At 41.7% G+C, this 24,185-nt stretch overlaps 1 protein-coding gene across 1 annotated transcript in view; it reads left to right on the forward strand.

Annotated features, from left to right (window-relative positions):
* NAALADL2 (N-acetylated alpha-linked acidic dipeptidase like 2) overlaps positions 1-24,185 on the forward strand; it is a 1,571,070-nt gene that overhangs the window by 1,019,740 nt on the left and 527,145 nt on the right. The gene's annotated exons all lie outside the window — the stretch shown is intronic.

A 24,185-nucleotide genomic window follows, 5' to 3' on the forward strand; every position in this document is an offset into this window, starting at 1 on the left:
GCACTGCGCAGGTACAGTGAACATGCCCATGTTGAGGACATGTGGCCTGGTATGGTTCAGGAGGGGGGGGGGCGCTTGCTCACCCCCATCCTGGCCAGCCAGGCTGTGTGCTCGGATAAGGGTCTGGAATAGATTTTGGGGGGAACTCCACGCTGCTTTTTTTTATTTTGGCGTTCCCCTTAAAATCAATACCAGACCTGAGGGGCCTGGTGTGGACTGGGGGGGGGACCCCACGTTTTTTATTTTTCATTTTTTTATGTGCATTGCCAGAATCCGACAATACATTACAGCCGCTAGCAAGTTTAAGTGACATTTTTTCCTTTAGAAATGTCAGTATTGCTGCAGCAGGCTACATACATTGCACAAATGAGCCCCAGGCACAATAGTTAAAGGAATTTTTAATTTTTATTGTTTATTGAAGTTCGCATGTTCGCACCAGAACATCTCGAACAGGGGGGTGTTTGGCTCATCACTAATATCTGCTATGGGACAGTCCTTAAGTGTTTAAAGTATTCCAAACTCATCCAAGGAGTCACACACCCTGTTGCAGGGCTAATACCGTACACATGGTGAAGGATGAGGCCATTAGTGTAAGCATGGTATTGTTAAGGCCTGCATGGAATAGTTACTGTGAAAGCTCATTTTGGCAAACAAACAATTGCAATACGTTTTTCAGCAAACAGAGATCTGTCAACAAGATGCAGTTGCAACAGAACCCTGCAGCTCAACAGTAAGCTGTTTAGCAATTGCTGTAATAGTAGAAGCAGAGATAACAGTAACAAATTGAGATAATAATGCAGCAGCTTCCTCAAAGACAGCAGGATCAGCAGACAGCAAGAAGATCACTATAGACATTAGACCTAAACTATATTGAAAAGGACTGCTAAAAGGGAAAGTTGGCCTAAAGGTCAATGGGCTAGACTGTTAGCCACATTTTTATCTGTAGAGCCCCATACAATGACCTGGCACCTGTGGGAACAAGTGACTATGCTCCTCTGTAAGCCTTGATGTCCAAGCTCAGCACGTTTACAGCTAGGTGCAAACCAACTAGATCACAAACATATGACCCAAGAAGTAGCTGCAGTGGTATATGGTCATGGACTGGTTTCTGAAATCCCTTAGTACTGCTATTTAAAAACTTGCCAATTGTGCTATAGCCGAAAGACAGCTACATTGTGGCCGGCTGGTTCTGGGAGGCCATCATATGATGGCCTCCCATGATTACGCCTGTTGCAGGGTGCGGGCAGTGCGCTCTGTAATTACAGTGTCCGGAGGACATTGCTGGTCACAAAATGAGTTAAAGAGCCAACCAGTGGCTCTTTACCACCTGTTCAGCTGTGTCCAATCATAGCTGATCATGGAAAAGATCTAGTGCCCTCCGCATTGCAGGAATCACCATACACTTTTTAAAATAATATATACTCACAGGACTGGCACAAACAGCTGTGCAGGCTTTACAAACATCCGGTCATCATCATGAGCACAGTGTGAGATGGACGAACAGGCCCCACCCCTATATGCGTTACTTCGATATGACTTCTATAGTAGGGGTGGAGCCTAAGATGAACTAACACACTTATATGAGCCACATAACTAGGGGCCTCCTCCCACCTGTCAATTACCATCGGGGAGTCAGCTGGGACCACCGAAGGGCCGGACAGCTTCCCCTAGAGCCATCCACAAAGATCTTGAGACAGGAAGTGTAAACCCCCTCACACACTATGCCAGGCTATACGCAGCGCACAAAGCTGTGACTACCACAGCTAATCTGCACTACTTCCTTACCCTGGATATCAGATTAGATGATTAGTAATCAGTATTATCGGATATTTTATATTTGAACATAAAATCCTAGCCAACTGACAGGTTTTCATTAAATTGTTAGAAAAATAAGTGAAGCAAAATATAAGATTAGCCAACTCTGAGAAACAGATACAAAAAAAGATATATCATAAAAATTTCTTGAGACAATAGAAGGCTTGGAAATCCTTAGTGGCTGAGGCTTCACAGCTTCCTACTCAGTCTGAATTATTAGTTTCAAAAGTCATGACAGCAGAACACTTGTCAATAATAAGTTAAAGAATGCATGCTCTGTAATAGAAAGTTGTTCTCTGACCCACAAGGATGTCCATGACTGACTGTGACATTATCACCCAACCAGGGAAAAGGGTAAAACAGATACCTTATTGAATTCCAGAAATCAGATGAGTGACAAGACATGAGTGAGAAAAAAAAACTTGTGAGTCCAATTGCTGTTGGTCTAGACCAGTGATGGCGAACCTTGGCACCCTAGATGTTTAGAACTACATTTCCCATGATCCTCTGCAGTGTAGTTGAGCATGGGAAATGTAGTTTCAAAACAACCTGGGGTGCCAAGGTTCGCCATCAGTGGTCTAGACCTATTGAATTACTATCCAAACCAGATCAGAGTTGGTGATTTTGTAATGGTTTTCATGAACAGAATAAAATCACTAAGGGAGGCAATAACTGTTTATTTTTTTTTTTGTTTAACCAGTAGGTTGAATGAAAAGAAATAAGCCAATTCCCCTATCCACACATTTGATGTGGTTGGGGGAATCCTCCTGCTGCGCTATTGCATTCTGCCTGTTAGGTGCCTACACTACTGGCACAATACAGTAATCAGTGTTGCCGGCTATATGAGAAGATAGATCGACTTGTACCAGGTGGCCCATACATTGATCAAAATTTGACTGATCCCTGGCTTAAGTTTGACACCTATCATCTGCCTCTTATAGAGACATTAATTGACTGACCATGTTGGGCCCAATCAAGGACTTTTAACAGCTTAAAGACTTACTCCACGTTTGTTGGGGGAAAAAAAAGAATTCCCTTCTGGGTGATTAATGTACTTTGCAGGGACATTAACAAACTTTGAAGCAGATTCCTACCTTTTGTTTTTTTGAAGAAATCACTATTTGTTTGTCTGTGTTCATGTGCAAAAAGAATGTGAATAGGAATAGTTTTATAATTGATAACCAGCTGCTGCAGTTGCATGGTCCTAATGAGGAAAGTGGCAGGGGCTACATCCCTTTAGACGGGATTTCCTCTTGCATGGGACGCTCAAAATCTGACTTGTATCTTATTGCAGAACAAAACATTTCTGGAGGATGGTCCGTACACCACCTGTGTACAGAATGCCTCTAGGTTGCCATATTTCAATGCATTAAACAGAAAATTACAGGGCTGCGAAATAAAAAAGTAAAGGTAATATTTTAATAACATTCAATTGCAATATCACTAGTGTAGCAATTGTATAAGCGATAATATTTTCTTTTAATTTGCTATTTTTTTGCCACAAAAGTGGAGTTCCCCTTTAACTCTTGATGGGGCATCCAGTATCGGAGGATATCTATTGGTTTACAGAATGCTCCAGCAACATTTCATTAACACAGGCCTTGTGTGGTCAGCCATTGTTGTACTCTCTTGACTTTTCTAAGGAATTTGTAGTATAGATCAGTGAAATAGATGTTGGATTGGGAGTTGTTTACCTCAGCAGGAAGCTGAAGTCAAACAAGTTAAATTTTTCCACCATTGAAAAAGCAGTGTTTAGTTATGAAGTGGGTTCTAGATTCGCTTTGATCTAATAACTCATAACACTCCATTAACTACTTCACTTACGGTTGTAATATGTATGTCCAGAGAGCAGAAGTGTTTAAAACTTCAGCCATGAGCCTGCCATCATTTTGTTTAGTCGGCTCCTGTAAAATTGATCTGTGGTCCTACAGCTCCCTTGCTCTTCTTGGGAGGCGGAAAGCACAATAAATGGTCTCAGGAGGGCATGTAGGAGAATATCAAAGAACATCTGTTCAACTGATCTCCTCATCTGTTTATGAAGCTAAAAGCACTTAGCTCTGAAACTTCCTGGTTTCACAGTTGTCATTGATAGCTGCAGCTGACATTCCCCGATCTACACTTGATTAGCTGTGTTGGAGGGCAGGAGAGACATTGGGGTCAAATAGATCCCGATGTCTCCATAAAGAGTACCTCTCACCTGCCCAATAATATCACGCAGGGGGCTTGTTAGCCCCCCTTGTGATAGTATTAATTTGAATGATAAAAAAGTAAAAAATAAAAAAAAGATAATAAAATGTAATTTTAAAAAAGAAACCCTGTCAACCTGCACACACCTGCAAATGCAAATAGCTGCCTATATACCCGCAATTGCAGCACACATGTGAGGTATTGCTGCGAACATTGGAGTGTTAGAAACAATTCTAGGGCCATAATTAATAGTTAATTCTAAACTTATAATCTGTAATAGCTTTTAAAGTGTTGCCTATTTAGAATTGTAGGTACTATAGTCTTTAATGAAATTACAGGCACAATCAATTTTGAGTCCTGACATGTTTGATTTCTATTTACTTGACACAAAAGTTCCCGGTGTTTTCTACTGCACCAGCAACCTTTAGCTACTTGCGTATGCTCATTTACCATGTGCCTCTGTCACCCTGGGAAGGAGATGTCACAGTCTGCTCCTTCAAAAGGAAGGCAGATGGATTCAAAGTTTCAGACCTTGACCTTGAGGGACTTAAAGGGGTTGTAAAGTAAGAAGGTTTTTTTTATCTTACTGCATTCTTTGCATTAGGATAAAAAAAACCTTTTGAGTGCAGCAGCCCCCCTGATACATAGTTACATAGTTAGTGAGGTTGAAAAAAGACATCAGTCCATTGAGTTCAACATATGACATTCTATACCCCTGTATGTTGTGGTCTTTAAGGTGCCCATCTAATCGTTTTTTAAACTATTGATGCTCCCTGCTGATACCACTGCTTGTGAAAGAGAATTCCACATCCTTACCGCTCTGAAAGTAAAGAACCCCTTATGGAGTTTAAGGTTAAACTGCTTTTCTTCTAGTTTTAGTGAGTGGCCCCGTGTCTTATTGAATTCCATTTCTCTGAAAAGTATGTTCCCTATGCTAGGCTCACCAGTACGGTATTTGTACATTGATATCATATCCCCTCTCAAGCGTCTCTTCTTCAGAGAGAATAAGTTCAATGCTTGTAGTCTTTCCTCATAGCTGATGTCCTCCGTTCCCCTAATTACCTTTGTTTCCCTTCTCTGGACTCTCTCCAGTTCCAGCATATCCTTTCTGAGAACTGGTGCCCAGAATTGGACGGCATATTCAAGATGTGGCCAGACCTGAGTCTTGTAGAGTGGGAGAATACTTGCTTTATCTCTGGAGTGAATCCCCTTTTCTATACATGCCAGTATTCTGTTGGCTTTGCTTGCAGCAGTTTGGCATTGAATGCCCTTGCCAAGCTTGTTGTCCACCTTTTTCATCTTAGATTCACCCAGAGGATCCCCACCTAGCGAGTAACTTGCGTTCTACACCTATTGGCCTGCTTAGATTAGCATCATCCGCAAATATCGAGATTGTGCTGGTTATCACATCCTCTAGGTCATTTATGATACTGACCTGAGCCGCAATCCAGCGATGTCCACCACTATCTCAGTCGTTCGGGACACCCCTCCTCATTGGCTAAGACACAGAAGCGAGCCGAACCGCAGCTCAATGTCTGAATGGATACACAGAGCTGTGACTTGGCTTGAGTTCCACATAGCAAGCTGCTATTTTTTTTTCTAGTAATGGCATCGATCTGTGATTTTTATTGGGACTGCGACATTGCGGCGGACAGATCGAACCCCTAACTGACATTTGTGACACTTTTGGGGGGACCAGTGACATTACTACAGTAATCAGTGCTAAAAATGTGCACTGTTACTGTAGTAATGACACTGGCAGGGAAGGGGTTAACTCAAGGACGATCAAAAGGTTAAGTGTGAGCCTAGGGGATGTTTTCTAACTGTGAGGGGGAAGTTCTTGTGCAATCAACACAGAGACCTGTGATCCTGAATAGGAATATCACAGGCACTCTGTACTGATTCCTGTGAGAACAACGGTCTGCTGTGTTTACAACAGCAGACCTCTGTTCTCTTATCACAGAGAGTAATCCGATGTCTAGCGGCAATCGCGGCCACTGGCCCCGTAAATCAGCTTCACCATGCACACCCCAGGAGCACTCCCGTGGATCACCGTACAGGTACGGCGATTCGCGCAGCCGAACCAGCCTGCCACAGTATATCTGCGGCGGGCGGTCGGCAAGTGGTTAAAGGATGTTTTTTTTAACCAACACTTTTTTTTTGTTTAGCTGTCAGCGTGGAAACCCATTGACAGCTAATGACTCATTGGTTGTTAAGGACGCTGCAGCCGGTTTCCCTCCATGCAGCCGGTCTCCATAACAACCAGCTTATACTGCGCCCTAATTGGGCAAAGCCTTGTAAATTTGGTTATTCGGTGAACAGCCGACCAGGCAAATGTTCGGCCCAAACTCATGCTTGGGTCAAATGGCTCGCCCATCCCTAATAATATTGTATACATAGAAAATGGCCCCAGGGACTTTACAGTTACTTTACTTTACTGAATTGTGTCTTGTCTAGTGTTCTATTTCACCATCACATATGCTGAAACATATTGAAAAGTGTGCACTTAAAAAAATTACAAGGGGAGCTTACTTTGTTTCTGGTACACTTGGCTGATGTAAAGAAGAAAACATTTTTTTCATTCGCTCATCATTCACTTGAAAAATAATTTTGAAGTGACTAAATGTGCAGTGAGGTAGAAATGCTTTTGTACATGTAGCAATTTGCATAAATGTTCACTTAGAGGACATTTGTCTCCTGAAATATAAATAGACTTTATTACTCGTATGAATATAACTAATATCTACATACTAATTATATAACTCCCTCTAATGCATTTTCATGTATACTAGTAAATTAGATAGTATTCTAATGGTTTTCATCTCCACTGTTTAGAGGATATTTATCTTTATAATATATAATGGAGGAACGTGGAGGAACATGCATTAAGATGTCCATTTTTTTTAAGCAAAAAAGAAAATTCAAATGGTAAAACTTTTATATACGATATGTTGCTAAACAAATATAGCAATAAAGAGGTACAGTATAAGATAATTTATCTATCAGAAGCCTGTTAGGAACGCTCCCTGAGCACACTGATGTGCTGTCTGTCATCCAAAGGGTTAACCTAGTGCAGGCTAATTGCAGCAATTGGCAACAGGATGCCTTATTTAAACACCTCAGCAGCACTATGTCTTTGCTGTCTTGTCTTCAGCTTCTCCATGTTCCTTAACCTGTGTCCTGTTGATCCCTACCTGATTCCTGTTGACCTTTGGCTCGTCCCTGACTTTGTTTGCTTGCTGCCCATCCTGACCCCGGCTTGTTTAACTATTCTCTTGGATTCTCCTTGTCTGCTCATCTGCCTTCGGACCTTGACCAGTCCTTCCCTGGTGGGGCGACCCTGGGGACCGCGACCTGGTATTCACCCACAGCCAAATCCATCCTCACCATCAGAGGCTCTGATGAAGACCGGTGGATACTTAGATTCCGCACCTCAGGTTAGCCTGTGCTACTCACCTCGGGGGTTCCCATCCAAGCTCCGCCCACTGGAAATCGGTAGGCCTTCCTCTACATGACAGACTCCTACTAGTATTATAACAGAGACATTTGTTATCATTATCTGCCCATTCACCTTATCCCTTGTTGTAAGTATTCAACAACATCAAGATAAAAACATGACAGGACAAAGTAAATAATAGATAACAAAAGATGCAATCTAGGAGTACCACAGAACATATTCCAAAGCTGCACTTGTTGTTGGGGGACTGCCCTTAAGCTGGCCATGCCAGTTCCCTGCTGAACTGGTTGATTTTGGATCTACAGTATGTACAGGCAGGTTGTACAGAAGTTGATCTTTTAATTGACTTCGGTACATCTAACCTGTCAGGTAGCCACAGAGTTCAAAAAGGTGTGTGTAGCACACGCCTTTGTTATATTTTTGCACTTGTAAAGAGGCATTAGAGAAACACTGAGTTCAGTTGCTGGGAGAGAGAGTGAACTGCACTTTGCAGTCGTTCAACAAAGAAACGCGCTTGCCCCTGTTTTGCTGGAGGAATGTGTCCAATTTCTGCCACAATGAAACTAACCAGGCATGGGAATATAAAGAGCTTGGAAGTATTTCAGCTAGGCTTCTGGGGGCAAGACAGGCCTACAGGTATCACGTACCTGGAGATGAGCCAGACACTGTGAGGAAGGCCTCCCTTGCGCCTCCGACTTGGGACCCCTGATAGTGCAGACAGGGGACACCTGAGTGTAGAGTAGCACGAGCGACTGGAGACTTGCTTGGAGCGGACGATGGCTACTGGTGAAGGTTGCCAGAGAAGTCTGATGAGCAGGGTGTTGAGCAGGCAGCAGGTGCTGGAAGCAGGGGTTCCTGGGTAACAGGAGGAGCTTCCTATGCAGGATAGACGGATCTGGGAATGACAGAAGCGTGGTAAGACGAGCCAGGTCAGGAGCCACTCGGTAACGTAGAAGCCAGTAGGAGCAGACAGGAAGAGAGGTCACGGGACAAGCCAAGGTCGGTGCAGGTGGAGATTAGAGAATCGTCAGAACAAGCCGGGTCGGTGCAGGTGGAGATCAGAGAATTGTCAGGACAAGCCGGGTCTGGAACTTAGGAACAAGATGCAGGTAAACAGGTAACAGGTATCCAAGGCTGAAGACAAAGCAGCACTAGAGCAGTGCAATGGCTGAGTTTAAATAGTCCCTTTGGCGCCAATGTCTCACGTACGTTCACGTACTCGCGAACGTGCGTGGGCGTTTGCGCAAATTCGCGTAAGCGCATTGGCCATTGTCAGATTTCTGACAGGAAAATGACTTTGCACAGCAAATGTTCTCTTACATTGCCCCCTCCCAATGGGCAGCCTCCGGATGCTCAACCGGGCTAACCTCTCTGGGTGATTACGCTTGAAAGCCTGGATTAAATCTTTTGCATGGATATTGTCCCCTGGCTCCCAAGAGTTCTCTTCAGGTCCATAACCCTTCCATTTAATCAAATATTAAATTTGTTTACCCCTTTTTCTGCAATCAACAATGGCTTCAACCTCAAACTCCTCTTCACCGTTGACTACCACAGGTTCAGGGGGACCATTGCCCCTTTCAGGAAAGGGGTTCGGTAATGTAGGTTTTAACAGGGACACATGGAAAACAAGGTGTATTTTGAAAGAATCAGGTAGTACCAGTTCATAAGAGATGTCATTGATTCTCCTTTTAATAGGAAAGGGACCCACAAATTTAGGTCCAAGTTTTCTTGAGGGACAGGTAAGTTTCAAATTGGTTGTGGCCAGGTTCCAGTATCAGCTCTCCCTTTCTTTTCCTGTCAAAGAATTTTTTATTATTTTCTTGAGCTTTAGCCTTGGTTTCCCGAAGTAACTCAGTGTTGGATGCAAAAAAGTTTACTGTATCCTGGACAGCAGGGACAGGGCATTCAGGTACTGTGGTGATCAGAAAGTAAGGGTGGTAACCATAATTGGCAAAAAATGGAGTCTGCTTGGTAGTCGAATGTAAAGAGTTGTTGTATGCGAACTCCGCTAGTGGCAATAGCGTCACCCAATCATCCTGGGAAAAGGACAAGAAACAGCGTAGATACTGTTCCAGTGTCTGATTGGTCCTTTCCGTTTGACCATTGGTCTGTGGGTGGTATGCGGAAGAAAAGGACAGTTCGATCTCCAATTTCTCACAAAGGGATTTCCAAAATCTGGAGGTGAACTGAACTCCACGGTCGGATACTATGTTGGCAGGAACTCCATGCAGTCTCACAATCTCTTTGATGAACAACTTAGCTGTATCCATGGCCGAGGGGGTGCCCTTCATGGGCAAAAAGTGTGCCATCTTGGATAGCCGGTCTACCACCACGAAGATGATAGTGTAGCCTTCAGATGGCGGGAGTTCAACAATGAAGTCCATCAAAATCATTTTCCAAGCTCTATCAGAGACTGGTAAGGGTTTGAGCAAGCCCCAAGACGTAGACCTGGGGGTCTTGTTCCGGATACATGTAACACAGGTTTCAATGTATCTTTTACAGTCCTTCTGTAGATCAGGCCACCAAAAGGTGCGTTGAAGCAACTCAGAGGTCTTATGGAATCCAAAATGACCTGCAAGGAAATGGTCATACTCCAAAAAAGATAAGTGCTATACAGTACCCCGCTCCTGCGCTCAGAACCTGGTCCTCAGGCTGCCTTAATCCCGGAACTCGTGCTAGTACTTGGCATCCATTATGCTAGGCTTTGCTGCCCCTTACGACCAGGGCGGTCGACCAAACACTGTAAATACAAAACAAAGAAAGGGCGCACCAGCCTAGCGCATTATCCTCAGCGAGTTTATTAAATCAAAAATAAAAATCAGCTACTCACAAACATTCGTGAAATTCAGGCACATCAATTCCATAAAGCCGCCTCATAGCAGAGGTCCAACATCTTTACTGGAAGCAGAGGGCTGACGCGTTTCGAGGCCGTGCCTCTTCCTCTGAGGCTCTGAGGAAGAGGCACGGCCTCGAAACGCGTCAGCCCTCTGCTTCCAGTAAAGATGTTGGACCTCTGCTATGAGGCGGCTTTATGGAATTGATGTGCCTGAATTTCACGAATGTTTATGAGTAGCTGATTTTTATTTTTGATTTAATAAACTTGCTGAGGATAATGCGCTAGGCTTGTGCGCCCTTTCTTTGTTTTGTATTTACAAGGAAATGGTCATGGCAGAGACCCAGGACAGGGACCCACAATCTTTCAGGTACGAATATTTTGTTATTATGCCATAAAAATCCGTCCTTAACCTGTAAGGACACTCCGGGAAGTGGGGAAATATCCTCAGAGGCCTGTTTGAGCTGTAGCAGTAAGTTGTCTTGCAGTAACAGGAAGTTTCCTGACGACAGAATTGTATCTGGGACTGCAGATCTCTCAGCATCAGAAAACATACGGGATAATGCATGCGGTTTTGTGTTCTTTGATCCTGGCCTGTAAGTGACATGAAAGGAAAACCTGGAGAAAAAGAGAGCCCACCTGGCCTGGCGGGGCTTTAATCGTTTAGCAGCTCGCAAGTATTCCAGATTTTTGTGATCTGTGTACACTAGGATTGGATGGGCTGCCCCTTCTAAGAGGTATCTCCACTCTTCCAAGGCAGCCTTAATTGCCAAGAGCTCTCGATCACCAACGTCATAATTTCTCTCTGCCGGAGATAACTTGCGTGAGAAGAAGGCAACGGGGTGTAGCAGAGCTTTGGCTCCTTGCCGCTGCGACAATACTGCTCCTACAGCCAACTCAGATGCGTCCACTTCTAGGACGTAAGGCAGGCCAGGATCTGGGTGTCGAAGGACCGGTGCAGAGGTGAAGAAAGCCTTTAGGGTTTCAAATGCGGTCTGCGCCTCAGGAGTCCACAGGAACCGGATACCTTGTCAGATTAACTGAGTAATGGGGGAGATGATTGCAGAGAAATTTTTGATAAACTTCCGATAAAAGTTTGAGAACCCTACAAACCGTTGCACCCCTTTTTTATCAGAGGGAACCGGCCAGTGTAAAATAACAGAAACTTTTTGAGGATCCATTTTAATACCTTCTGTGGAAAGAATCAGACCCAGGAATTGGATACTCTGACGACTGAACTCACACTTCTCAGGTTTTGCGTATAAGCCATGCTGTCTGAGATGGGCTAGGACACTTCTTAGGTGTTCATGATGGTCTTCCATGGTGGAGGAAAATATCAAAATATCATCAAGATAAACAATAACAAAGAAGTCCAGAAAATCTCGGAAAATGTCATTAACAAAGTGCTGGAAGGTGGCTGGGGCATTGCAAAGCCCAAAGGGCATCACTAGGTACTCATAGTGCCCGAAGCGGTGCGAAATGCTGTCTTCCACTCGTCACCTTCCCTGATTCGCACTAGATTATATGCTCCCCGTAAGTCCAATTTAGTAAAAATGGTGGCACAGTGGAGTCTCTGGAATAGTTCTGGCACTAATGGTAACGGGTAACGATTTTTCATCGTAATTTTATTTAGATCACGATAGTCCACACAGGGGCGGAGCGAGTGGTCTTTTTTTTCTACAAAGAAAATCCCAGCTCCTGCCGGAGATGTGGAAGGGCGGATAAACCCCTTTCTCAGGCTATTATCAAGGTATTCCTTAGTGCGGCAAGTTCAAGTTCAGTGAGTGGGAAAATCCGTCCGAAGGGTATTTCGGCTCCGGGAAGAAGCTCGATAGGGCAATCGTATGGTCTGTGAGGGGGAAGAGTCTCTGCTCCCTTCTTGCTGAAGACATCTAAGAAATCGTGGTAGGTTGCAGGCACAGAAGAGCACAATTCAGTATCACAGTCCATACACAGTAATGAAGACAGGGGGTCTTGTGGTTGGAAGAGGCAGAGTTGTTGACAGTAAAATGACTGGAATTTAATGTCTCCAGTTTCCAATTAATGCAGGGATTGTGTGCCTGCAGCCAGGGCATGCCCAGAATGATGGGAAATAGAGGTGAACTAATGACATCTAGGCGTAGTAGCTCCTGGTGGTTACCAGATATGGTAGCATGCAAGGGAAGAGTCTCTTGTGTGACAGGTCCAGATCTGATACGAGATCCATGGGCTAATGGATAGTCAGTCCCTGTGATCTGGGCCTTAGTGGAACTTTTAGCTGAGTTGCAAATTTCAGGTCAATAAAACAGCTACAGGCTCCTGAATCAATAATGGTGGGTGCCTGGATAGCCCCTTCTTGAAGCTGTAACGAGATAATAACAGTCAGGTGAGATGAATTGTGGGGGCACAACCCTTGGTTAGTAGAGGAAAGGGTTAGGCACTTACGGCTCTTAGCTGGACAAGACCTCACATAGTGTCCATCCTCTCCACAGTACAGGCACAAGTTATTCAGTCGCCGGCGTTGACGTTCTTCTGGGGTGATAGAAGGACGGATTATGCCAAGCTGCATTGGTTCAGAAGAGTCAGTAGTGGGAGGAGCGGATGCTGATGGTGTCAGACCAGAGGGTCTGAAGACTCGAGGCATCATCCATACGGATCGGGATTGACCGGAGGATCTTTCTGCACGGCGTTCTCTTACTATCTATCTGGATAACCGGGTGTAGCAGGGCTTCCAGAGTATCTGGCACCCCTACAAGGGCCAATTCATCTTTCAGAGAGTCAGATAGTCCCATCCGAAATTGGTGGCGGAGGGCAGCATCATTCCAGTGAGTATCAGCACTCCATCTTCTAAAGTCAGTTACATAGTCCTCTGCTGCTCTGAGGCCTTGCTGAAGGGTATAGAGGGCTGCCTCAGCAGTAATGGTTTTCTGGGGGTCCTCATATAACTGGGCCATAGCTCCAAAGAACAAGGTTAAACTGGATAAGCAGGGATCCTTTTGTTCAAGCAAACGGTGGGCCCAGGACTGGGGTTCGCCTTGTAGAAGGGAAATAACGAAGCCTACTTTAGTGGCTTCGAGTGAAAAGGTCCGGGGTTGCAGCGCAAAATAAAGTTCACAGGCATTATGGAAGGACCTGAACTTGCTGCGATCACCAGAGAACTTTTCCGGGGTAGGTACATGAGGTTCTGGAGGCAAAACCATTACTGTAGGTGCAGCAGGAGATCCCCCCTGGGCGTTTGTAGAGGAGGCTGGCGGGGTAAGTGACTGGACCCATTCTTCAAGTCGCTTGTAGCCTTCTTGTAAGTCTTTGACTGATCGGGTCAGTGCCGCCAGGTGATGACATAGCTCGTCCATTGGGGAGGTTCCTCGGTCAGGCTTGCGTACTCGCGAACGTGCGTGTGCGCGGTTGCACGAATTCGCGCATTCGCATTGGCCATTGTCAGATTTCTGACAGGAAAATGTCTTTGCACAGCAAATGTTCTCTTACAACAGGTATGATAATTACAATAAATAATATATATAAAAAAAAAAACAGATTAGTGCATTTTAACCTAATAGGGCTCCTTGCCTGTATGAGCCATTTTATGTATAAGGTGAATATATCCTTTGACATGCAGACAGGGAAGGGGAGAGTGAGAAAGAAATCACTCTTCTTAGTTTAAAGCTAGTTTAAGTGTCTGTAATTTTCAGCTTGACTTATTGAGCTTCGAAAATAAAAGGTGTTCTGTTAAATAAACAGGTAAGACTAATCTGGGAAATGTGCGAAAAGAAAAAGTACTCTTCCTGTTTGCTTATTTTCAAAATTGAAATTATTCATATGCAATATTTCTTAAGCCGAATGGTTGCTGGCTAGCTCAACTCTGCATCACTGGGAGGCATTTCACAGCCAAGCCAGAATGCATTCCACCTAAAGCATAACTTTTCACTGGAAAAATGTATCCACACCCTGGCACCTAATAGTGTACACTGACACTCAGATGGTGTCTGCAGTGCACTGAATCTGAAGCAGCACCTAATAGACCATCCCTGACTGATTTTCCACCAGTACCAGACAAAGGGGTAACTGCTCCCCAGTATGGATGATCGAACGGTTCGGGTCCACCATCGGTTCGGCCCGAACATTGGGTGTTCGAAGTTCGGCCGAATTTAGAACTTTTTGCCCAAAAAGTTCGGAATTCGGCAACCAGAACCGACCAAAATGCAATGCTTCGGGAAATGGGCTTTAAAAGCCCGTTATTGGACCAGAACCATTAGCAAAAGCCAATTGAGGGGGCAGGGGAATGCTAGGAATGTGATTGGAGTGACTAGGGGGTCCCTAGACCAATCATTAGTGAATACGCCCCCCAGTATATAAGATAGCCCCCGCCATATTCCTAGCATTGTTATACTGGACATGGAAGAGAGTGGAAGCAGTTCTGTTAATTTTACTTTAAAAGTGTCATTTAGCATTTATTAGTGTGAGGAAAGGGATATCTAGTGTAGTTAGAGTGCTCCTTTACACTTAAGTTAGCTTCAAAAATTTAGTTTCTGTAGGGAAAGTGTTAAGTGTGAGGGGACCGTAGTGTAGTGTAGGGTTAACTGACAGTAACTGCTATGGAAGGGTGACAAAACCCTTCCATAGCAGGGTGACCGCTATAGAGAAATGATCATTTCTCTGAGTTGCTTCGGGACAGGAATATGGCTTCTCACCAGCCAAGCATTTTTCATGCTGCAGGGGTTGCCACTGCCAGTGCTTTTTTGAGGACATGTTTGATGTCAGACATGACATCTGAACATGTGTATAGGGGGTATATATATACACATATATGTCTGTATATATACCCCTAGATATGTATAGGTGTGATAGTACCAGAAATATATGCTTGCGCTAATGAAATCATTTACAGTAATATATTTCTGCTACTATCACACCTATATATGGCTAGGTGTCTATATACATATAATTATGTGTGTATATATACCACTATACACAAGTTCAGATGTTTTGCCTGCCTCAAAAGAACCCAAAAAAATGCCAAAAAAACGCTAGCGTGAAAAAAAAAGATGCCCAGGTGTGTTTTTGCTGGCATTTTTTGGGCGTTTTTGGAGGCAGGCAAAACATCTGAACTTGTGCACAGTACCACTATACACAAGTTCAGATGTTTTTCCTGACTGCAAAGAACCCAAAAAAATGCCTGCTATTAAACCGGCAAGGTGTGAAAACCGAGAAGAGAAGCCAACCCCCTGTGCTGAAAGTGTTCTAATACAAACAATCCTTTTTTTTTTATGGTTTTGGACATGCTACAGAGCTGAAACTTCACAGGTACACCTTTTAGACCCCCCAGACACGAAATCACACAAAAAAGTTCTTAAAAATTGTCATTTTTGATAAAAAAGCCAATTATTGAAAAAATTTAAAAAAAAAAAAAAAAAAAGAGAGATTTTTTGATTTTTACTTTGGATTTCGTATCGGGGGGGGGGGGGTCTAAAAAGTGTACATGTGAAGTTTCAGCTCTGTAGCATGTCCAGAACCATAAAAAAAAAAGATCATTTGTATTAGAACACTTTCAGCTCAGGGGGTTGGCTTCTCGGTTTTCACACCTTGCCGGTTTAATAGCAGGCATTTTTTTGGGTTCTTTGCAGTCAGGAAAAACATCTGAACTTGTGTATAGTGGTACTGTGCACAAGTTCTGATGTTTTGCCTGCCTCCAAAAACTCCCAAAAAAATGCCAGCAAAAACACAACTGGGCATTTTTTTTTTTTACGCTAGTGTTTTTTTGGCATTTTTTGGGGTTCTTTTGAGGCAGGCAAAACATCTGAACTTGTGTATAGTGGTATATATACACACAATTTATATGTATATAGACACCTAGCCATATATAGGTGTGATAGTAGCAGAAATATATTACTGTAAATGATTTCATTAGCGCAAGTATATATTTCTGCTACTGCTATATATGTCTAGGTGTGTATATAAATATATGTATGTGTGTATATAAACCACTATACACAAGTTGAGATGTTTTGCCTGCCTCAAAAGAACCCAAAAAAATTCCAAAAAAACGCTAGCGTCAAAAAAAAAATGCCCAGGTGTGTTTTTGCTGGCATTTTTTGGGGGTTTTTGGAGGCAGGAAAAACATCAGAACTTGTGCACAGTACCACTATACACAAGTTCAGATGTTTTTCCTGACTGCAAAGAACCCAAAAAAATGCCTGCTATTAAACCGGCAAGGTGTGAAAACTCCTGTGCTGAAAGTGTTCTAATACAAACAATCTTTTTTTTTTTTATGGTTCTGGACATGCTACAGAGCTGAAACTTCACATGTGCACTTTTTAGACCCCCCAGATACGAAATCCAAAGTAAAAATCAAAAAATCTCTTTTTTTTAAATTTTTCAATAATTGGCTTTTTTATCAAAAAGTACAATTTTTAAGAACTTTTTTTGTGTGATTTAGTGTCTGGGGGGTCTAAAAGGTGTACCTGTAAAGTTTCAGCTCTGTAGCATGTCCAGAACCAGAAGAAAAAGATCATATAGGTGTAAAAGGAGGGTCCCACATCCCTGTTCTACTGAAAAATTATCTTTTTTTTTTTTGAATGGTTCTGGACATGCTACAGAGCTGAAACTTCACATGTACACTTTTTAGACCCCCCAGATACTAAATCCAAAGTCAAAATCACAAAATCTTTCTTTTTTTTCAATAATTGGCTTTTTTATCAAAAATGACAATTTTTAAGAACTTTTTTTGTGTGATTAATAGTTAATGGGACATGACCCAGAACCCTAGGGACTTTTTAGGGGCATTTATTGGGTTTTAGGGCTTAAAAATTGTGTTTTTTGATTACCGAAGTTCGGGTCCCATTGATTTCAATGGGGTTCTGAAATCCGGGCCGAACTTTTGGGAAGTTCGGATGTTCTGGCCGAACCGAACTTTTCAAAAGTTCGATCATCCCTACTCCCCAGTTGTTCTTACCCCAGTAGCTAATGATCCAGGACAATGTCTTACTTTGGCACAGTTAAAACTGTACTAAAAAAATGACAGATCACCTAACCAAAGATATATTGAAGGCTGCCTGAATGATGTCATATCTATGACTATGAAGACATAATCCCGAAGCGGAAAACACTCTACTGAGTACTAAACTGGAGTATGTTAAAAACAGGGATCACAGGGCTTATCTCCTCCTGGAAGGTCTTCCAGAAGCTGTGGTCGATCTTTAGTTCATTGTCATGAAACTGTTCTAAGAACTCGTCCCAGATAATACAACTGAATGCTTAGAGTTTTACCATATCCATAACACCCTGACTAGGCAGTGACCTAATGTCCCATCTCAGGGCACAATTGTCAAGCTGCATCAAAATAATGGCTGTTATTATCTGCAAGGCAGTTGGAACCATCATTCATCCCAACTATTTACTGACCTGGCCCCCTCCACCATAGCCAGGAGACATTAACCTTTTCTTCAGGTTCTACAAAACAAGTAGGTCAGATATATATGGGGCTTTCTCTTTAAGCTCTTTTTCCCTCACAACAGCCACAACTACTTTAAATGATCACTACCCTTGAGGAAACAAAGGGATGTTTCTGTAAGTTCAACCTATTTTCTGTGGAAGAAGCTTTTTCCATTATTCCACAGTGTATTGCTAAACCAGCTGTGACTTTGCCTAAGCCTCAATGCCAGCCCTTTACAGAGCCCACTGTCTGCCCTATCTGGACCTTTTCAGTTGATATTCATACGGATTCGGATACTATTAGATGCATATAATTTGTGTTTCCCAAAACATTTAGCCTTAGAAGCTTTATCCTGTATTTTTTTTTCTTCCTTATGTATCATGATTTCTGAATAATTTACATTTCTCTATATAGAAAATCAATGGTAGACAGTACTCCCATGAATTCTGCAAATGACACCTGTCTAAGATAACAAAGGTTTTCAATATGCCTTCCCCAAAGGTTTTTTTTTTTACCCTTTCTGGCTCTTGGAGAGGTGATTCCACAGTGCAAATGAACAGTTTATTCTGACCCTTTTTAACAAGTAATCAATATAATAATTATCAACCAAATGTTTAGACAGAAGGCTATATTACTTGAACTGTACTAAGCAGTTGCAGAGTAGGATTAACAATGCAAGAAGTACTAAATGGCAAAAGGTTGTACACATTGTAAGAGCAATGTTAAAACAATTATGCAACTGTACTAGCAGGAGCCCATAAGAGCAATGTCTCTGCTAATCAATAAAAACAGTAAGATTGCTTTAAAAAAAAAAGTTGTGTAAATGTGTCAAACATTCACACAGCCATCACAAAGTTGCTTATTATGTTTTGTTTATTTCTTAGGATTATTAGCTCTAATCGTAATGCAATATTTTCCTGAATTACCTTTGTCAGTCCTAGGAAAATATATGTATTAGGAAAATTATAGTGAGGACTCATAATGGCTGTGCAGGTTACTGAACCATTTGAAGATAATTTTTTTTATAAATAGACCCCTAGGTGTCATTACAGTACATTCTCTATGAGGATCTGTAGCTGCAGACACTAGAGAACAAAATCTATCTCAGTCAGCAGTACAGTACAGTTAGCTACTTTCCTTTTAATGTCTTCACAAAATGTGACAGTGAAGTCTAGGATAGGTCTGGGTATACAGGCAGACAGCTGGAGGGATCTCAAGGCTGGAAGCACAGGTGAGTGGCTGGAGGTTTCCTAGGTCTGGTAAAACAGGTTGGTGGTTGGAGACCCAGAGCCAACCTACTTAAAGATAAATACTCTGGTAGCTATTCGAACGGTGCTCTTCACAGTGGCTGCTGGAAAACCTGCTTGCTATTGGGATCCTGCCTGACTGCCCACAAGCTAAAACAGGCACTGTCTTTCTGAGCGAGATTGTGGTAAAAGTAGTTAAAGGAACCCACAACTTTATGCATGGTGATTCAAGAGGCACTCTTGTATTGTGTGCCATGAAACAATCTAACTGCTTGATGCTAGCAGAAATTAGAAACACTGCAAAGAGAACAGATTGACAAATATGTTCATGTGCATTGTCTTTTTATATATAATTTGGAACTGAAGATGCTGATGATCTTAGAATCACATGTGAGTATTTATCTTATTGCAGGTCCTAATTCGTTTCTAAATAGTAGAACTGCTAAATTAGGTTATCACAATTTTAAATGTTAAAAACAAAGTTTTTTTTCTTTGCTGGCAAACTTCACTTTAAAATCGTTGAAGTAATGGGGTAATTAATTAAGAAGCCACATGCTAAAGAAGAGACATAACAGTAAACACATGTCAGAAGTTTTATTGCAGCGGAATATAGCAGGAAGACAAAGGCAGAATTCCATCAAGCTTTTTCATTAGTATTGAGCTATTGTGATTCTGCAGCAGTATTATTCTTCCATCAATATTTACCTGGAGTGAAAGCCTACTGCCAACTGGCTGTAAGCATTTGCAGCAGACTGTGTTTTAAAATAATAAAAAAAAGAGAATAGAAGAGATTTACATAGTGCTCGTTAAGAAGTCATAGAAGGGTTAATGGTTGTATCAATATGCAGGGGTGACAGTATAACTTTAGATGCCTTGTTTCATTTTAAAAATGAAGCTTAGTATCAGGGTATATTTAAAGCAGTGCAGAAAATATATTTCCTGAAATTATATTAACTTTTATCATCTTTAGTCTAACTAACTTAGTGAAAGCTGCAATTTTGACAATCCAGTCCATATAGCCCATGTATTTTTAACAGTATTAAATCCTGATTTCTAAATTGATCCCTGTTATCTGGGGCATGCAAACTGCATCAGTGTATTCTGAATCAGCCCAATTAATGCATCTAAACTGAAATTACCTTGCAAAGACCAAGCAAAAGCAGTTGCACATATACCCAAACCACTTATTAGTATCTTTGTAAGTTAAAGAATTTCCCAGATGTCCTTTTTATCCAAAATGCATGGGGAAAAAAGTTAAATCCACCACATGTGCTTATGATCATATTTTTAGGAAGAAAAATATCAATTCAATCATGTTTACTTATGACCCTGTTTTTAGGCATATAGCCTTACAATATGGAATGTCTGGAATACTGCAGGTGTGACACTGTACAGTTATGCTTTACATTACATTACAAATGATCCCTGGTTCTGGGATATTTTGCTCTTTTTGGGGAAGTGGTGTTTTATCACGTCTATTTTACTAAAATATATCTTATAAAAATATTATATTAATTTATATCATAGGCCAATTACTCTACTGTAATTTTTGATGTGGCACAGGACTTCCATAATGTATATATTATCCAATACAAGTTAACCGCTTGCCTCTTGTAGGAGTACATATAACAAGAGAAAAGATTGCAGCACTATAAACTAAGGTACTGTAAATGCAACTCTATGAAGTGACCAACGTGAATCAAACCAAAATATAAATGCAATAAAGTGTCCAATATTTATCCACAAAAATTAATATGTGAATACAGTGTAACAAAAAAATAAAAAATTGTAAAAAATTGCTAAAAAAACCATGGGAAATAAGTGTGATGAAGTGTCCTTGAATAATAGAGGTGTCCAGTCAGAGGATTGAAGTGCTCTAATAGAAATGACTCGTGCACGGTTGAAATGCAAACTCACCAGATTCAATTGCTGTCTAAATTATATCACAGCAATTATAGCCTTGGATGGTAATATTTTTCAGCCAGTGATAGATCCCCACAAATCATCCAGACAGAGGAGGAACAGAGATGTCTCAACCAATTACACTGGATCAATCACTGAATACACGAAAAAATACTCGTAGTGTAGTATTTATTATAAGAACAGGGTAAAAATAAAGCAAGCTAAAAACAAAATTCAATATCCAAATGCCAGTGACATAAGTAGGAGTAGGAGTAGGGTGGCAGAGTGGCTCTTGTTCCGGATCACATATCTAATACAGGGTCCAGCAGTTCTGGGTAGGGGGCTCCTGTGTGCACCCCCGCTGCGCCAGCTGTGCTGTGATTAGTCACAGCACAAGCTGATATGCAGGTGCTGGCCAATGATTGACTGTCGGCACCCGCTGATCGGCGAGGAGGAAGACAGGACAGAGCTCTGTCCTGTTAGCAGGGATGTGCTGGTTTTTGTTTCCCTGCAAAGCAGGGAGTAAAGACCAGAACATCTCTTAGAAAAGGAAGCTCAAAGTACACACATAAACACTGGTTAGGCACACATTTAATCCTTTTATCACCCTAGATGGTAACCCATTCCCAGCCAGTGTCATTAGAATTGTGAATTTTTTTTATTGGATATGTTTTATAGCACAAAAAAAATATTGTTTTTTTCCAAAATTATCAGTCTTTTTTATTTTTGCAAAAAATAAAAAACCCAGTGGTGATCAAATACCACCAAAAGAAATCTATTAGTGTGAAAAAGACTGTGTAAATTTCATTTCGGTACAGTGTTGCATGTGCAATTGTCAGTTAAAGTAACGCAGTGCCAAAAACCTAAAAGGGGCCTGGTCAGGAAGGGGGGTAATCTTCTAGAGCTGAAGTGGTTAAAGTAAAACTGTGGCCTCCCATTAAAAAAAAAAAACTGTAAGTGCATATGCACCCACTGTATGGTTTTGCATTTGTGCCCTGCAAAGGAACAAAATACCTGTTAATCCTGCCTGTAATAGTGTCGCAAAGATGGTGCACTACATAGTTACATAGTTAGTGAGGTTGAAAAAAAGACATCAGTCCATCCAGTTCAACCTATGATGTGTGTGTGTGTTTGCTTTTGACCGTACGTTGTATACCCCTGTATGTTGTGGTCTTTAAGGCGTCCATCCAATAGTTTTTTGAAACTATCAATGCTCCCTGCTGATACGACTGCTTGTGGAAGAGAATTCCAAATCCTTACCGCTCTTACAGTGAAGAACCCCTTACGCACTTTAAGGTTAAACCGCCTTTCCTCAAGTTTTAGTGAGTGGCCACGTGTCTTATTGTATCTGAGTGACAAAAGTATAGCTTCTCACATTCACGCTCACTTACAAACAGAAGGCAATAGAGGTCCGCCATTTAGAGGCAGTAGTGACAGATCTCTTTGTACATCTGCAACGTCATGTGCAGATTTAGGGTATACAATATATATATATATTTTTTTTTTATTTTTATTTTTTTAAGATACTTTATTCGGTTTTCCAACATACAAGTCTGGAGGCTTAGAACAATGACATGCAATATCCAAAGGGGGATAACACCAGTAAATATTAATAACACACAACATAATGCTAAATAAGGGGGGAGGAGGATGGAAAAAGGTGGGGTATGTGAGGGAAGGGAAGGAGAGAGGAGGAGGGAAGGAAAAAGAGGGGGGAGGGAAACAAAAGCTACGTTTTTACATCCGAGGAGCTATCATTGAGCTCAGAAAACATAATCCATTTGGAGTATATCATAGAAGTAGGTAGCCTGTAAACATTGGAGGGATAAGGTGGAACTTAAATCATTTTAACCATGAAACAAGTAGATCCGTGTTGTACAAGTATCAAGCTGGGTAAGCAGGCGAGAAGGTGGACCCAAGGCGTCAGTCTGGCTTGAGAAGGTGTAAGGGGCAGAGTCACTACGCTTCTCTGTGGTCTAGGGCCTGAGATGGAAATGTCCGGAGCTGGCAGAATATTAGATATAAATAAATCCTATTTGTTATCGAAGCGAGGAGATTGGTGGCTGGAAGAGAAGCATATTATTTAAAGGAATTGTGTTTTGTTAATTCTGCTCTTTCAGCCCCACTCAAACATTTTTTTGCATATACATGCACTCATGGCAGTGCACAACTACTTATACCCTTTTTAAGAAAAAAGGTTGCAAATTAGCTTTGAAATATGGCACAATTTTTTCTCACATAGACTTCAGGGAGATTGGGGCAATGTTCTGGTTTAGCAATTTTGTTCTTGAGTTTGCTGAATTTTACCTAGCTCACTCATCACTACTTATGAGTAAAGGGAGAGACTGAAGGGCATAGCATAGACCAGATATATTCACACATTATTAAATTTGAGATGTTACTGGATGCTAAGCAGGGCACATTAGCCAAACAATGATTTTACAACAGAGGCAAGAGGGTCTAGTAGGTTCCAGGAGTGTGTTTAGGGACAAATATATCATTGTATAGGGACAGATTTTCCAGAGGCTGTCCACCTGCACCAATAATGCTTTAAGGTTTTGGAAAGAGAGTTACCTCATCAATGACATTGGTGGTGGTATTCCAGTGGAATGTATAAGAAATAATTTACCTTAGCCAGATGAGTGCTATGTTTAATTTATGAATGGAATCATGCATATAAATAGAAAATGTTGATGAGAATCTAATTTACATTGTGTCTGTACTCCTACCTAACTCCCTAATCCTGGATTGACTTCTGCCTTTTACTGCCAGCACTCTGCCTTAGGTGTGAAAATGTGTGAATTGGAAACTGAAAGTGTTAAAGCACCACTCCATGCAAAAACAATTTGTTCACAGTACCTTCCTCCCACCCATTCAACCTATCTTTTATACTTCTTTATAACCCGCTTACATGGTAAAGGCAGATATACTCACCTGAGTCCCCCATTTAGGTTCCTCACTACCAATGGCACCAATGTGGGGGAACAACTGAGCCAGCGCTGCAATGGCAGGCCGTGACCAGTATCTGTACAGATCAAACATAAAAAGGGTGTTGTACATTTGTGCATTAAAAAATTTAATATGAGTATGTATTTCTAGATGCATGATTCATGAGTAAGTATGCATACCAGTATTACATTTTCAAAACTAGCATCTTCTGAAAACTGGTCATTGATGCGAATTACCCATATTGCAAGCACACACTTTGTAAAGGATGCACACTATCCAGAAAAAAGGTCACAGATGTCGATGTTACTCAGTTTTAAGATGCTACTAGTATATAAAATGTGCCCCTAAAATTGTGTTTGGTTATCATATGCACTTATATTAAAATAT

The sequence above is a fragment of the Pelophylax lessonae genome (genome assembly GCF_965119305.1).
Source record: "Pelophylax lessonae genome assembly, chromosome: 3".
In the NCBI taxonomy this organism is placed as follows: Eukaryota; Metazoa; Chordata; class Amphibia; order Anura; family Ranidae; genus Pelophylax; species Pelophylax lessonae.